Raw genomic sequence first — 13432 nt, forward strand, 5'->3', positions numbered from 1 at the left:
TTCACATAACAGGAAGAAGTATTTCATAGTTTAGAAAATAGATAACAACTTAAATGCAATCAATATCCGGAGTAAACGCATACTTTACAGATATATTAATAACATAAAAGTTTATGAGAAGATTATACTCCAGGACAGACATTCCGTATCACCACATCATCATAAATTGCATTGATTCATAAATCAACAGGTTGTTCCTCATGATACCGATGGTATAAAATAGAGATAAGTGTAACTGCTGCGAAAAGAATGTTGAGGTTCATCAAAAATATTTGAAATGATTATTAGAAAGAGACTTGTTTCGTATGTCAATAAATATAAAATAATATCAAATAGTCAATTTGGATTTAGGGAAAACTTATCAACTCAAGATTTTGTTCTATCATTGACATCGAAAGTTACCGACGCTTTGAATGAAAGTAAACCATTTCTGTGCATATCCGTAGACTTATCGAAAGCTTTTGACTCTGTCAGTCATCATCTTCTCTTACAGTCTCTACAGGACATTGGGATGCGGGGTAATATCTTGAAATTGTTTGAAAGTTATTTGACAGGAAGAAGTCAGAGAGTTAAAATTGATGACGAATAGAGTAGAGAAATGGTGATCGACTATGGCGTACCTCAAGGCTCTGTGCTGGGACCTATTTTATTCAGTGTATATATAAACGAACTTTTCTCATTGAACAATGAGGGTAGTAGGTATAATTGGTTTTGTACATGACACAGCCATCTATTATCATCAAGAGACGTCTAACTTTGTCTGTTCTTCTTTGCTGTTGCGCAACCAAAACTTTTTTGATCGCATCGTTACGTGTCATGAAAAGGGATCCTCTACGACACAAGAGACGTTTAGGATAGTGGTTGGACACGAATGAGCTATCCAGGCACTTTCCGAAGGCGAAAACCCACCAAAAAAAGAACATGGTGGTCAGCGACTAGTGTGATCCACTATAACTTTCTGCAACCGTGTCAAACCATGACAGCAGAATCCTAATGCCGAAAATCGTCGAAATGTACCAAAAATTTCGTCAGTAGCAGCCAGCGCTGGTCAACGTACTTTCACGTACTTTGATAACTTTCTCACCGGTATAACCTTTGCCAATCAGGACCAGGCAAAAACGGCCTTCGTCGAATTCATCGAACCCCGAGCACACAATTTTTATGCTGACGGAAATAATCGACTCATGTCACGTTGGCAAAAGTGCACTGAGTCTAATGGCGCTTTTTCAATTAAATTGAGTAAATTTTCACTGAGATTTTACAGTTTGAAGTAGGCTCATAAAAACTGACAAAATATTGAACAACCTTGTGATGCACTGTTTGGAACCTTTAGTAATTTAATAATAATAATATGTTCATTATCGCATACACTGATATACATTACATAGAGTGATATAGAAAATAAACAAGATAATCACAGAAGTCATAGAAATCTATTGCTTGTTCGTGATAAGGATACATTGTAATTAACTGCATAAATACTTAATCTAACATTAAAAGATAATGAATGATGAATTAATCAATAACCTTATTAACAAAGACAGTAGTTTCAGACAGAATACATAGTTATTTTCGTCTGCTCAACAAATGCTTAAGTTAAATTGCTGTTTTAAATAGTTTCATTAACAAAATCAGAAAAGAAAGCTCTTTCGATATTCAGAATGAATTTCTTTACTTCTCTCTTGAACATGTGAGAACTGTTGATATTTTTGATTTTTTCTGGTAATATTTGGTATAAGCGTGGTCCGAGATATGTTGCATTTCTTTGTCGTATGGTTTTGTCACATCGTGGTGCATTTGAAGAGTTTCCCTTTTTCCTAGTATTGTAGGAGTGGATAATTGGTTTTATTTTGATGTTTCCTTTTTTTACATTACTGAGTATGCTCATAAAAAAAAGTTGTCGAATAGCACATACATTCGCTTCTTTAAATAAGGCAGTAGTTAGATGAGTTATTTTCCTATTAAATATAATCTTCAGTATCCAATTTTGTATGACATTTAGATTCCTAAGATAACAATCATTCACTCCTCCCCAACCTATTATACCATAGGATAGTTGGGATTGGACAAGTGCGAAGTACAACGTTTTCAAATGTTGAATGTCAAGAAAGTTTTTTAAGCTATTGAATTTAGAAAATGTACCTCTTAACTTTCTGATTATTTCTTCCATATGTAGGTGCCATCGAAAATGTCTATCTAAATGGATACCTAGATATTTTATTGACTCGCCTTCAGGTATGTGATTATTGTTCCCTATATTTAGGGGTCCCATATTGGGTAATGTACTGCAGTATGATGTGAAAGGCCAATATTTGGTTTTTTCGAAATTGATCGTAAGTTTATTGTAACAGAACCATTTTTCGATCTCAATGAAATCTTTTTCTGCAGACATTTTCAATTCGTTCCATGAAGAGTCGGTATACAAGACAGCCGTATCGTCAGCAAAGCTCAAAATTTTACCTTTTGTTGGTATCTGCAATAGTTCATTCAAATATATTGTAAACAGGATTGGTTCTAGAACCGTTCTTTGCGGAACACCATAAATAACAATTTTGGGATAACTCATAATTCCATCGATACTAACTCTCTGTTCTCTGTCACATAGATAGCTTTCGAAAATGTCGTAAGCTTTCCCACGTATTTCGCAGTTCTCTAATTTTCTCAGGAGTTTTGTATGATTGACGGTATCAAAAGCTTTGGATAAATCACAATGCACATTACTGGAATTTTTTTGTCAAGAGCTTCGCAAATACAAGTAGTTAGATTTTGTATTGCATCTTCCGTTGATCTTCCCTCCCTGAATCCGTATTGCTGATCAGATATCAATTTGAATTTCCTAGTAAAATTCACTAATCTTATTTTTAGAATTTTCTCTCTTACTTTGGCTATGTTTGAGGTCAGTGATACAGGTTTATGGTTACTCACTATTGTTTTGTCTCCACTTTCAAAAAGTGGTTTTATTATTCCAATTTTGAATATTTTGGGAAAGCCGCCGTCTTGTAAACATTTGTTGATTAGGTGAGTTAATGGCGTTTTAATTTCATTGGCAATCAATTTGAGCGTTAATGAGCGAATTCCATCATGACCTGGAGATTTCTTCTGTTTTAATTCCATAATAACTTTGTGAACCTCCTCTTCATTAGTTTCCGATAGATATATTGAATTCTGTAATCTTTGTTCATTGTAATTGTAATCAGCCGATTCTTTAATTTTAAGGGCATATTCTTGACCAAAATTTGCATAGTACTCATTAAAATTATTGCAAATTTCCAAAGTATTTTTTGTGACTGAGCCATTCTCTGATTGAATAATCGGTATTTTCGTTTCAGGTCTAGATTTATTGCATATCTCATCGACACATTTCCATAGTTCCTTTGAGTTTTTACTGTTATTTATTATTTTCTGAGCATATTTTTTCTTGGCAGCTTTCAGTAACCTATTTAATTTATTTTTTAATGAATTATATTCTTCTCCGAGTGTTTTGCTTCCGGGATATTTTAATAGAATTTGATACTTTTTGTTTTTTATATTTATGAGCTCTGTTAACTCCGCAGTAATCCAGGATTTTTTTACTTAATGTTTTTTCTTAGGTTTAGTTATAATTGTATTCTTTAAATAAGATATCGTAATCTATTCACAAATATTGTTGCAGCATTATTGGCATGTTCTGTTTGGTCTAGTTACTTCATTAATATATGAAATGAATCCCTCTGTGTTCAATATATTGTTATATTCTTCAACTATTTCACTATCAGAAAGAAGGTCTAAGTTTATGTCACCAATAATCATATGAGTACATTTATTTGTTCTTTGCTCTCTGAAAATAACCAGTAAGTTCGGTATTGAATTGTTTCGCACGTGTACTCGGGGATCTATAAATGGCAGTGATTTTTATTTGGTGTTGTTTCATTGTTAAATTCATTTCTAAAACTGATATTTCCAATGTTTTGTACTTCACACTCATATTTAATACTTTTGTTGATATACATTATAACGCCATCATTTTTACTAATTTCTCCCTTATTGTAGAGGGTAGTATAGTAATTAGTATTACTGGAGTTATTTCTCAACACTAAACCGTTATTTTAACACCTCGACACGTGTTTCGATCACCAAGTGATCATCTTCAAGAGGAAAATTAAACTGTTTAATCTTGAAGATGATCACTTGGTGATTGAAACACGTGTCGATGTGTTAAAATAACGGTTTGATGTCGTGAAAAAACTCCAGTAATATTTTTGAAACAACCTGATACATATGACAACTAACACTAATGATGACAAATGCACAAAGTAGCCAATTTAGAAAAAATACATGTGGCCCAAACGAAATCCTCATCCGATATGAAGTCAATCGACTTCTGCCTTTGTAAAGTGCAAAATATCTCACAACTTTTTCACCTTTTTATTCGATCCCTGTTCTCCAGTTTTCACTTTTTGTACCCCTTTCTTCGGAGGTGAATACACAAAAGGTATCATTATGAACGAAGAGAACGTAATTTGACTTGAAATAGGTGGTATTGTTCTTTTAAGACCGTCTTTATCGACAGGTGGGCAGGCATGTAATTAAATAGTTGCTTTCAATCAAAAGAAACGACCTCTCCTCAAGTGCTTGTCGGACAATCGGAGCAGAAAAAGAATGGGAATTGAATATTTGCGAGAAAGGATTTCAAGAGGGAATTAAAAATCGTTTTGATGAAATTTAAGATTGAGAATTAAAGAAAGTAGAATTATGTTTCCGTAGAAAGAACAATTATCGAGATAGATATTTCTCATTTCCTGGCATTGGAATATGAAGTGAGCCCTGAGGGAGTGCGATTACTTTGTGAAAAGTACTTTATTATACAGTTCAACGATTATGAAGCAGCATTTCATAGAATATTTTGTTACTTCACCTTTACATAATTTGCAAATTTTGTACCTGACAGATATGAAAACGACGCCAAATTTTTATTAAAAGTCAGTTGGAAATAATTGTATAGGTCTTCCAACAGGGACTTCCGCAGTTTGACAATGGGCTTGTTTCATGCTATGGAAAATGATACCGGTTTGCTTATAGACTGATCAAGTTTGGGGTATATTATACTTATCAAGCCTAATGGGTCCCAGAATCTATTTATATTTGCAGAAAAAAGAATGATTCGAAAAGCAAGAATTTAAATTGGCTGCATGTGTGTTGACCAATAAAATTGATCGTGTCTAGAGCGGAGTTGCCAAATGTATTGGTTTTTAATATCCAAACACAGATCTGATGATCCAATTTGACAGACGCCATTTTTGTTGTTATTGTTGTCAACTCGGTTGAATACAACTGTTACAATTATCTAATTGAAGAACGTTTTTTTGTAAAAGGCGGGTGCCTATTTTGCTGCATATCCGTGTCATTAGTTTACATTCCGCAAAATATTTTTTCAGGTCATTTTTGGACAGATATATTCTGAAGTAATTCTACATTTCACTGTACATACTTTTGCTTCTTTTTTGAGTCACCATACTGCTCCTTGGCCGAGATAAAATAAAAATTAAATCAAAACTTTCCATCCTTCGATAAAATACAAAGTCTGAAATGAATGTCATATAAATAAAAGGGACCTACCAAATATACCATCACCAGCCGTTTTTTTTCAAGTAAAATTAATCGATCATTTCAAAATCGACTCTTGGTAAGTTGTCGGGAGTCAGATTAAACAAAACTAGGCTCAACATGCTTTTTGAAATTATTTTAACAAAAATACGAAGTTTGTGGAAACCGTTGACATTAGAAAGAGCACATTGTCGCATTCACTACAGAGGGCGCTGGCTGACTGGATGACACTATGGCTAATATACCAGTAACGTTGAATTTCTTATTTTTGGTGAGTAGCATGAATGCATAATTGATTTATTTTAGTTTAGTTTGTGTGTGTTTTAAAAGTGTTTTAGAGATATATTTGAATATTAATATGGTGCATTCTTGTGCTGATTTTAATTGTGCGGAAAGGCACAAGAAAACAGAAAGCGCATTGGTTTATAGATGAGTTTAGGTTCTCAAAGAATAAAATGATGAGAAAAAAATGGGTGAAAGTATTGAAGAGAAAGAGCTACAATCCTTCTCCTCTTCCAAGACTTTATAGAAATCATTTAAAAAGTGACTATAAATGAAAGGGAGACGAAAATATTGAATTTAATGACACAGTTTTTTATTTCAACTTCAATTATTCCCCACAGAAAGTATTATCTGGAGTTAATACTGTCGCTGAGAGTATGATACACTTTACTTCATTAAATTTTATCATATGATTAATAGTATTACCTCAGAAGCTTTTGTTGGATCAGTTCTATACTTGACCTCATTCAACCTTCCTCTCGAGTTTTGGAAGATTAAACAGATTACCCAAGCAAGCCTATAACGCTTGAATTTAGTAGCTATATTAGAAATAGGTATGTATGTAGGAATCGTTTTTTTTTTGTAATAAATTGCAGCTATATTGATTGAAGATTGTAGAATAAATTGAATATTTGAAATAATTCTTTAATCCAGTTTGCTATATTTTTTGATTTTCATAACTGTATATTGAAACTCTAAACTAAACCTCTTTTAAGATGATCACTTGGTGATCGAAACACGTGTCGAGGTGTCAAAAATAACGATTTGGTGTGGGGAAAAAACTCCAGTAATATTTATTGAAGTCAACAATGTCAAAATTTTTTTAAGAATAATAAAAATTATGATATAAAGTGAACAATCATTATAAGTTGAAAAAAATTACATATACAAATCTGTTTTTCCGTTAACCAGCTGTCGCACCCCCACGAACGACAACCCTCAGAAGTTGAAACTTCTGCGAGCTAAGAATTAACGAGGTCTTACCTTTCAACGTGTGATTCCTAACAAATATATATATATATATATATATATATATATATATATATATATATATATATATATATATATATATAAATTAAACAATTTGTGGACACAACACTCAAAAAAGGGGGCAAACCGCGGACACGTGTTTCTGGCTATTGACCTCATCAGCGCGGTGCAGCCAAGTGTAAAGATGGGAAACACTTGTTTGCCGAAATCAGGAAACAACATAAACGCACGGAGTCAACAACAGGAGCCAACCGCACATTTGTGGTTCCAGTTAGAAGACCTAGAATTCCCAGGCTACATCTAACATGACCACGGAGGCAGCTATAGCTACCTGCGTGACATCCGGGTCCAGGATAAAAACAAATATAGATTTTATCGAGTGTGCATGATATAAATCAAAAATTAAACAATTTGTGGACACAACACTCAAAAAAGGGGGCAAACCGCGGACACGTGTTTCTGGCTATTGGCCTCATCAGCGCGGTGCAGCCAAGTGTAAAGATGGGAAACACTTGTTTGCCGAAATCAGGAAACAACATAAACGCACGGAGTCAACAACAGGAGCCAACCGCACATTTGTGGTTCCAGTTAGAAGACCTAGAATTCCCAGGCTACATCTAACATGACCACGGAGGCAGCTATAGCTACCTGCGTGACATATATATATATATATATATATATATATATATATATATATATATATATATACAATTACAGATAATAAATAAATAAATCATTACAGATATGTAAGCATCTGAAATACTAAGAGTTAAAATACATCATCGTAATATTCCTTCAAGTCACAGTTGGCTTTTTGCATAAGTACTCCTTTAACCAATTTTCTGAATGTTTTTAAATTTGTTATTGACCCATAGCACATTGGAAAGTGGTTGTATATTTCCTTGGTCTCATATATCAAAGAATATTTTGTAATTGCTGATTTTGGGATTAGCAAGGGTAAATTCCGACTTCCTTTCGTGTGGTAACGTCTGTCATTATTTACTGCTGAGTTGGAATATTTTTTGTGAATTAAGCAAACGGTTTCTAACAAGAATAAACAAGGTACAGTAAGAATTTTCTGACTGATGAAAAGTGGCTTGCAGTGGTCTTGTGATTTTGCCCTACATATGTATCTGACAGCCCTTTTTCGTAGAACGAATACTGAATTTAGTAGTTGTTGACTACAAAAGCCCCAAAAGGCAATTCCATTCTGAATGAATATACAAGTGACCAGGTATATTTCATCAATATCTTCAATTCATTCCTTTCTTATGATATACAGCATAGTATACATGTTTCACCGTGAATGGACATACACCAAATCACTTTAAGATCAACGTGGATTTTTAAAGAACAAATTCTATGTAGAATATCTCCTGAAGGATACAAAAACGATACAAGTAAACCATTCTCATACAAAGCTTCACTGAGTGAATTGTATCTCAACTGATTCATGACTAATAGTTTTATATAACGAATCAAACTCATTTCAATATCTATCAATAATCGAACCATCTTCATAGGGAAAACAGAAAATAGAAACGAACCGAATCACGTTTTCACCTTTATTTAACCAGCAGTTTCGATGAAAAAATAAAATCGCTTTCTCGTCGTGTTTGCCTATCAGCCTTTAATCCTTTTATATTAATTGCATTGTGAATACATGCCGGAAGGCCCATTTGCTATATTTGCCCTCAATATCTGAACGTTTGGTAAGACTTTATTTCAAATAAAAATCATACAAAAGCAATACCGACTTTAGAGAACTCTACCAATAGTCTCTCAGGGTATGTGAATGAATGATATGACGAAAAATATGCAGCAGCGAATTTAAAAAGAAGTATTATGACATCACCGGTTCTTTCAGTACCAGTAGAAGACATTCCAGTCGAAGACATTCTTGTGAAGAAAAAAACATGAACCAATTTTATTGCGGTATGTTGGGATGTGTTAAAATCTGAAGCTTCTATTTTCTTTAATAACATTGAAATCAATGATTTCTGTAAGTTTCAAAAATTTCTACCATTTTGATCCCGAGATACATCACTCACAAATGATATGATCGATATGACAAGTTTTATATAAAAAAATTAACTCTATAATAATGAAAATGATTTTATATGACTGAAAATGGGTATATTTTTATTAATTTCATAATGTTATATTATCAAATGTTAAGGTACTCTAATCTTTTACAAAAATTATTTCTAACTTTCTCAACTTCTATAATGAATATCTTCATTACAGTTTTCAGATCATACCATTTCGTTGATCATATCATTATTTAATTTCATATAAGTTCTGGATTCATTCCATTGACTGCAAACGAGCGACACAATTCTGAGAAGAAAGTACAATCATTTTCAAAACTTTTGGAATCCAGTTGCATCAAAGAAACTTCTTACCGTATGGGGATAATGATATAATCCAACATGAGATAGGGACAAAGTTCAGTGTCTTGTCCTCTCTGCTTCCTTCCAACTGAACCTATATAATTATGTTTCTTTTGCAATGACTGAATATTTTGTTAATATAATTTCTGAAGTCTTCCTAACGAACAACGGCTTCAACGAAGCAATGACTCAAAATCAAAACTCTGCTCTACTTTGCCAAGCTAATTAACGGAAAAACAGATTTTAAACAGATTTTTTTTCGCTTCTAATGGGAAGTCTCTTCAGAGCCTATACTTTATTGAGTTGTGAATTTTTTCTCATTGAATAACATTACAAACCATACTTACAGTAAAAATGAGTGAAAAACCCTGGATTGAACATATAAATTCATGAAGAAAGTTCAACATGAATATGATTTTTTTGTTTCGACAAATGTTATACCTTCCCATAAATGTCAGTTTTCAATGGGTATAATGATTTGATAATCATTGACTCTAAATAGAGAGTTATTGATTGATACAATTTTCATTATTATTATGTTTTTCGGTGTAGTTCCAGTAAGTTACTGTATATACTGCTGAGATTATCAATGGCAGTTTTCTTATTCATACAATCAGAATACATATTAATTTCAACCCTTTCAAGAAAATGGCGTTCAGAAATATTTTTTCTGTATGTAAACTTATATTGGAGTGATTTGGTTTATGTATTGTTTCTATTCAAATTCTTTGTAGTTTTAATATTTTTTTGGCATATTTCGATATTTTGTTCATTATGAAAGAGTTTTGTGATATTTGAAGAAAAATTTCCAAGATTAGGTATATATTTATAAGAAAAATTGATGAACTATCATAAAAAAATCAGTTGAAAGAGAAAATAGAAAAATTAGTACACCCTTCCCTCAAGCAAAAATATCTCAAGACTTCTTAGAGACATATTGATCGAAAATTCTTATCCCAGAAAACTTCTCAAAATAATTTTCAATACTGGCAGTAATACAAATTCCAAAGTAATCAACAGAAATTTATGTAATAATAGTTCATCTATCAATTTTTATTATAAATCTATACCTAAAGTTGGAAATTTATCTTCAAATATAGTGAAGAAAATATCAAAATATACTAAAAAAATATTAAAACTATAAAGAATTTGAATACTAAATTGAAAGATAAAACGGATACTACAAAAAAATTAAATGTGATTTATAACATTCCTTGTAACAATTGTACGTTGGATTATATTGGAACAACATCCTAATGATAGAATAACGTCACATAAAAATGATATAAAGCTTAACAAGAACATTCTATTGAAGCAGGACATAAACCAAATTACTCTAATATTGAAGTTTTACATACAAACATACATACAGTAACTTACTGGAACTACACGAAAAACATAATAATAATGAAAATTGTATCGATCAATAACTCTCTCTTTAGAGTCAAAGATTATCGAATCATCATACCCATTGAAAAATGACATTTATGTAAAGGTATGACATTTGTCAAACCAAAAAAATCATATACATGTTTAACTTTCTTGATCAATTTATATGTTCAATCCAGTGTTTTTCACTCATTTTTACTGTAAGTATGATTTGTAATGTTATTCAATGGCGAAACAATTCACAACTCAATAAATTATAGGTCCTAAAGAATCTTCCCATTAGAAGCGAAAGCTTGCTATAACTTAAGAAAGGTCTAGTTAAGTAAGAAGTGTTAATTATTGTGGAGAATATCAAAGGTTCTCATTTGTATAAGCTTAATGATAGTGTTTCTCACATCAAATTAAACAGATCAAACCAATTGTCGTATTCGACATTCTGTGAAATCTGTAAACAAGGTGTGACAGAATAAAGTGTGTTACTTAATTACCTACGTCGCATTATTCAATAGTATACAGTCCACTAGAAGGGGCCAGCAAGCCCAAAAACCAAAATTGAGACCCAACAAAGTGGTTTCTATTTCTGATTACGTAGATTACGAAGAAAACCAGAGACGTCATGTGTCACAAAATGAACGAGGAATATTCGAAATTTTTCGAAAATGTTCGAAATTCAGTTTTTCTTCCGACGCTAGCTTCTCTTATATTGAATACTTTTGTTATTAAATTCAAGAGAATATACAGTTTGGAAATCCAAACAAATCAAAAAGGCAATATTTTATTCGCAGACTCTGCACGTTTTGTAACCGTCCATTAAACTCCTAGTATCCTTGATAATCTTCTGCCGCCCGAAGGATTCTCGTCATTCAACTGAATCGAAAGTATTTCTTCTTCCTCGATCACAAGCAGTAATAAACCGATACAGGGGAGGATGTACCACAAAGAAATTCGAAATCCTCGAGGCTCGATGCTAATTTTAAACCGAGCGGATCTGTTAAAATAAAATGTGCAACTGGCGTGTGAACTGAAATAAGAGAAAAATACCGTCTTCGGGCACCAAAACACCTTCGTATCCAGAGACGGACTGAGCCGGAAGGGCTCGGACGGCTATTCTTGAATTACTTGTCGTTCGCAACGTATCGGCAGATGACGTCACAGCCAATGATTCATGAGAAATTGGTATTCTTGAAACTTAAACTTATTCGAAGATCTGCGATTTGATTCTCACTAATTTATTATAATTCGACATTTGATATGTATGAACGCCTGCTAATTTCTGTAGCATGAACTCAAGAATACAGATTCAAGGAATCGCTCGCACACAAACGATTTGCATATACGCAAAACTGATGCGAGTGATTCAAGAATAGGTCCCCCGGGTGTCGGGTAGTTCCCCGCAAGCCTGATATAAGGGTAAATAGGAATCGAAAATAATTGGGTATACATATTTTTGGGCTTAGATGTCATAGAAGAGAGTTAGGTTAGGTTAGGACCGAAGTGAGCGGGTCTATTTGACCCTCCACCGCAACCCGCAAGTATTTTTTGAGGATCACACCTATTCACACTCAACCAAATAAACCCAGCTTCTTAACGAAGCTGATTAGTTTGTATGGTGAGTGGTCTTTCAGGTCAGATGGTAAGAGTGCGGCTCTGCCCAGTCTGAGTCTCTGCATATGATGATTCAAATGACAGTGACCTGTAAGAAGGCCTGTTAGACAACGTCGTTCATCCCTACTGTAGTCCAACAACTGTTTAGTATTAAGCTTCTAAGGGTGGAGTGAGGCTTCTAAGGCCTTGGACTGAGCCAGTCCTGGAAGATTCTGCCGGAAGTCCATAAATCTTCTTGCCATCCAGGTGTTCAATGTTTGTTTGGCAAAGCTTAAAGCGATGCCAATGGCCGGTTCTGGTCCGATGAAGCTGCTTGCAGCACCCTCCTTTGCAAGGCAGTCAGCAGCCTCATTGCCTTCCTGGCCAGTATGGTTAAAAATTTAGACCAGAGACAATCTGTTAAGTCTTCCTACCAAGGAGAGTCGTTTTTGGCAATTTGTTACCAATTTAGACGTTGCTTGGTAGGAGCCAAGAGCTTCCAACGCCGCTTGACTGTCCGAGAATATTGTTATTGACTTGTCTATGAGGTTGGATTCTTCCTCCGCATACAATTCAATAGCGTGAATTTCCACTTGAAATACATTCGCATATGTTCGTCGGCAGCTTGATATCTCTGTCCTGGGTCTGCACCGGAACCGAACGGTGTTTTTGATCCATCTGTGAACCAACAAGTATCTTCTCTTGATATTTCTTTCTCCCGGAGGACCCAGTCCTCTCTACTCGGAAACAGTACTTTATAAGGCACTTCGTAGTTGACAGTTGGAGGTATAAAGTGAGAGGTCATTTCCAGAATGCTGTGACTTCCAGTGTCAACCAACAGTCTGTTGCACTCTGCATTAAATTGATTTGTGCAATTGGCAATGTGCACAAGTCTATATGCAGTCCATCTAGCCTCTCTCTCCAGAAAAATGTGGAGAGGGGGTAAATCTAGAAGGATCTCCATGGCCGCTGACAGTGTGGTGATGGCACCACTGATAGCCAGACAAGTTTGTCTCTGTAATCCAGGGAGCTTCTCCGGGACCGTTTTCTTCAAAGCCTTCGGCCACCAGGCAATTGCACCAAAAGTGATCATTGGTCTGACAATCATCACATAAATCCAACGGATTTGTTAGGGACCTAAACCCCAAGTTTTACCACAAATCCTTCGTTTTATCATAGGGACAGTCTGGCTTTGTGTAAAACTTTTTCCA

At 34.1% G+C, this 13432-nt stretch overlaps 1 protein-coding gene and 1 long non-coding RNA gene across 2 annotated transcripts in view; both read left to right on the forward strand.

The window, feature by feature from the left end:
- The window catches only part of LOC111514435 (ras-related and estrogen-regulated growth inhibitor), a 410561-nt gene that overhangs the window by 327369 nt on the left and 69760 nt on the right, over window positions 1–13432 (forward strand). The window lies entirely within an intron of this gene.
- Window positions 10764–11124, forward strand: LOC111514445 (uncharacterized). Its single transcript, XR_002723366.2, has 2 exons — window positions 10764–10837; window positions 10898–11124. It is a non-coding gene; the product is annotated as an uncharacterized lncRNA (long non-coding RNA).

Source organism: Leptinotarsa decemlineata, unplaced genomic scaffold (assembly GCF_025532065.1).
Source record: "Leptinotarsa decemlineata unplaced genomic scaffold, Ldec_3_MD MMD2_P_RNA_scaffold_5, whole genome shotgun sequence".
Lineage (NCBI taxonomy): Eukaryota > Metazoa > Arthropoda > Insecta > Coleoptera > Chrysomelidae > Leptinotarsa > Leptinotarsa decemlineata.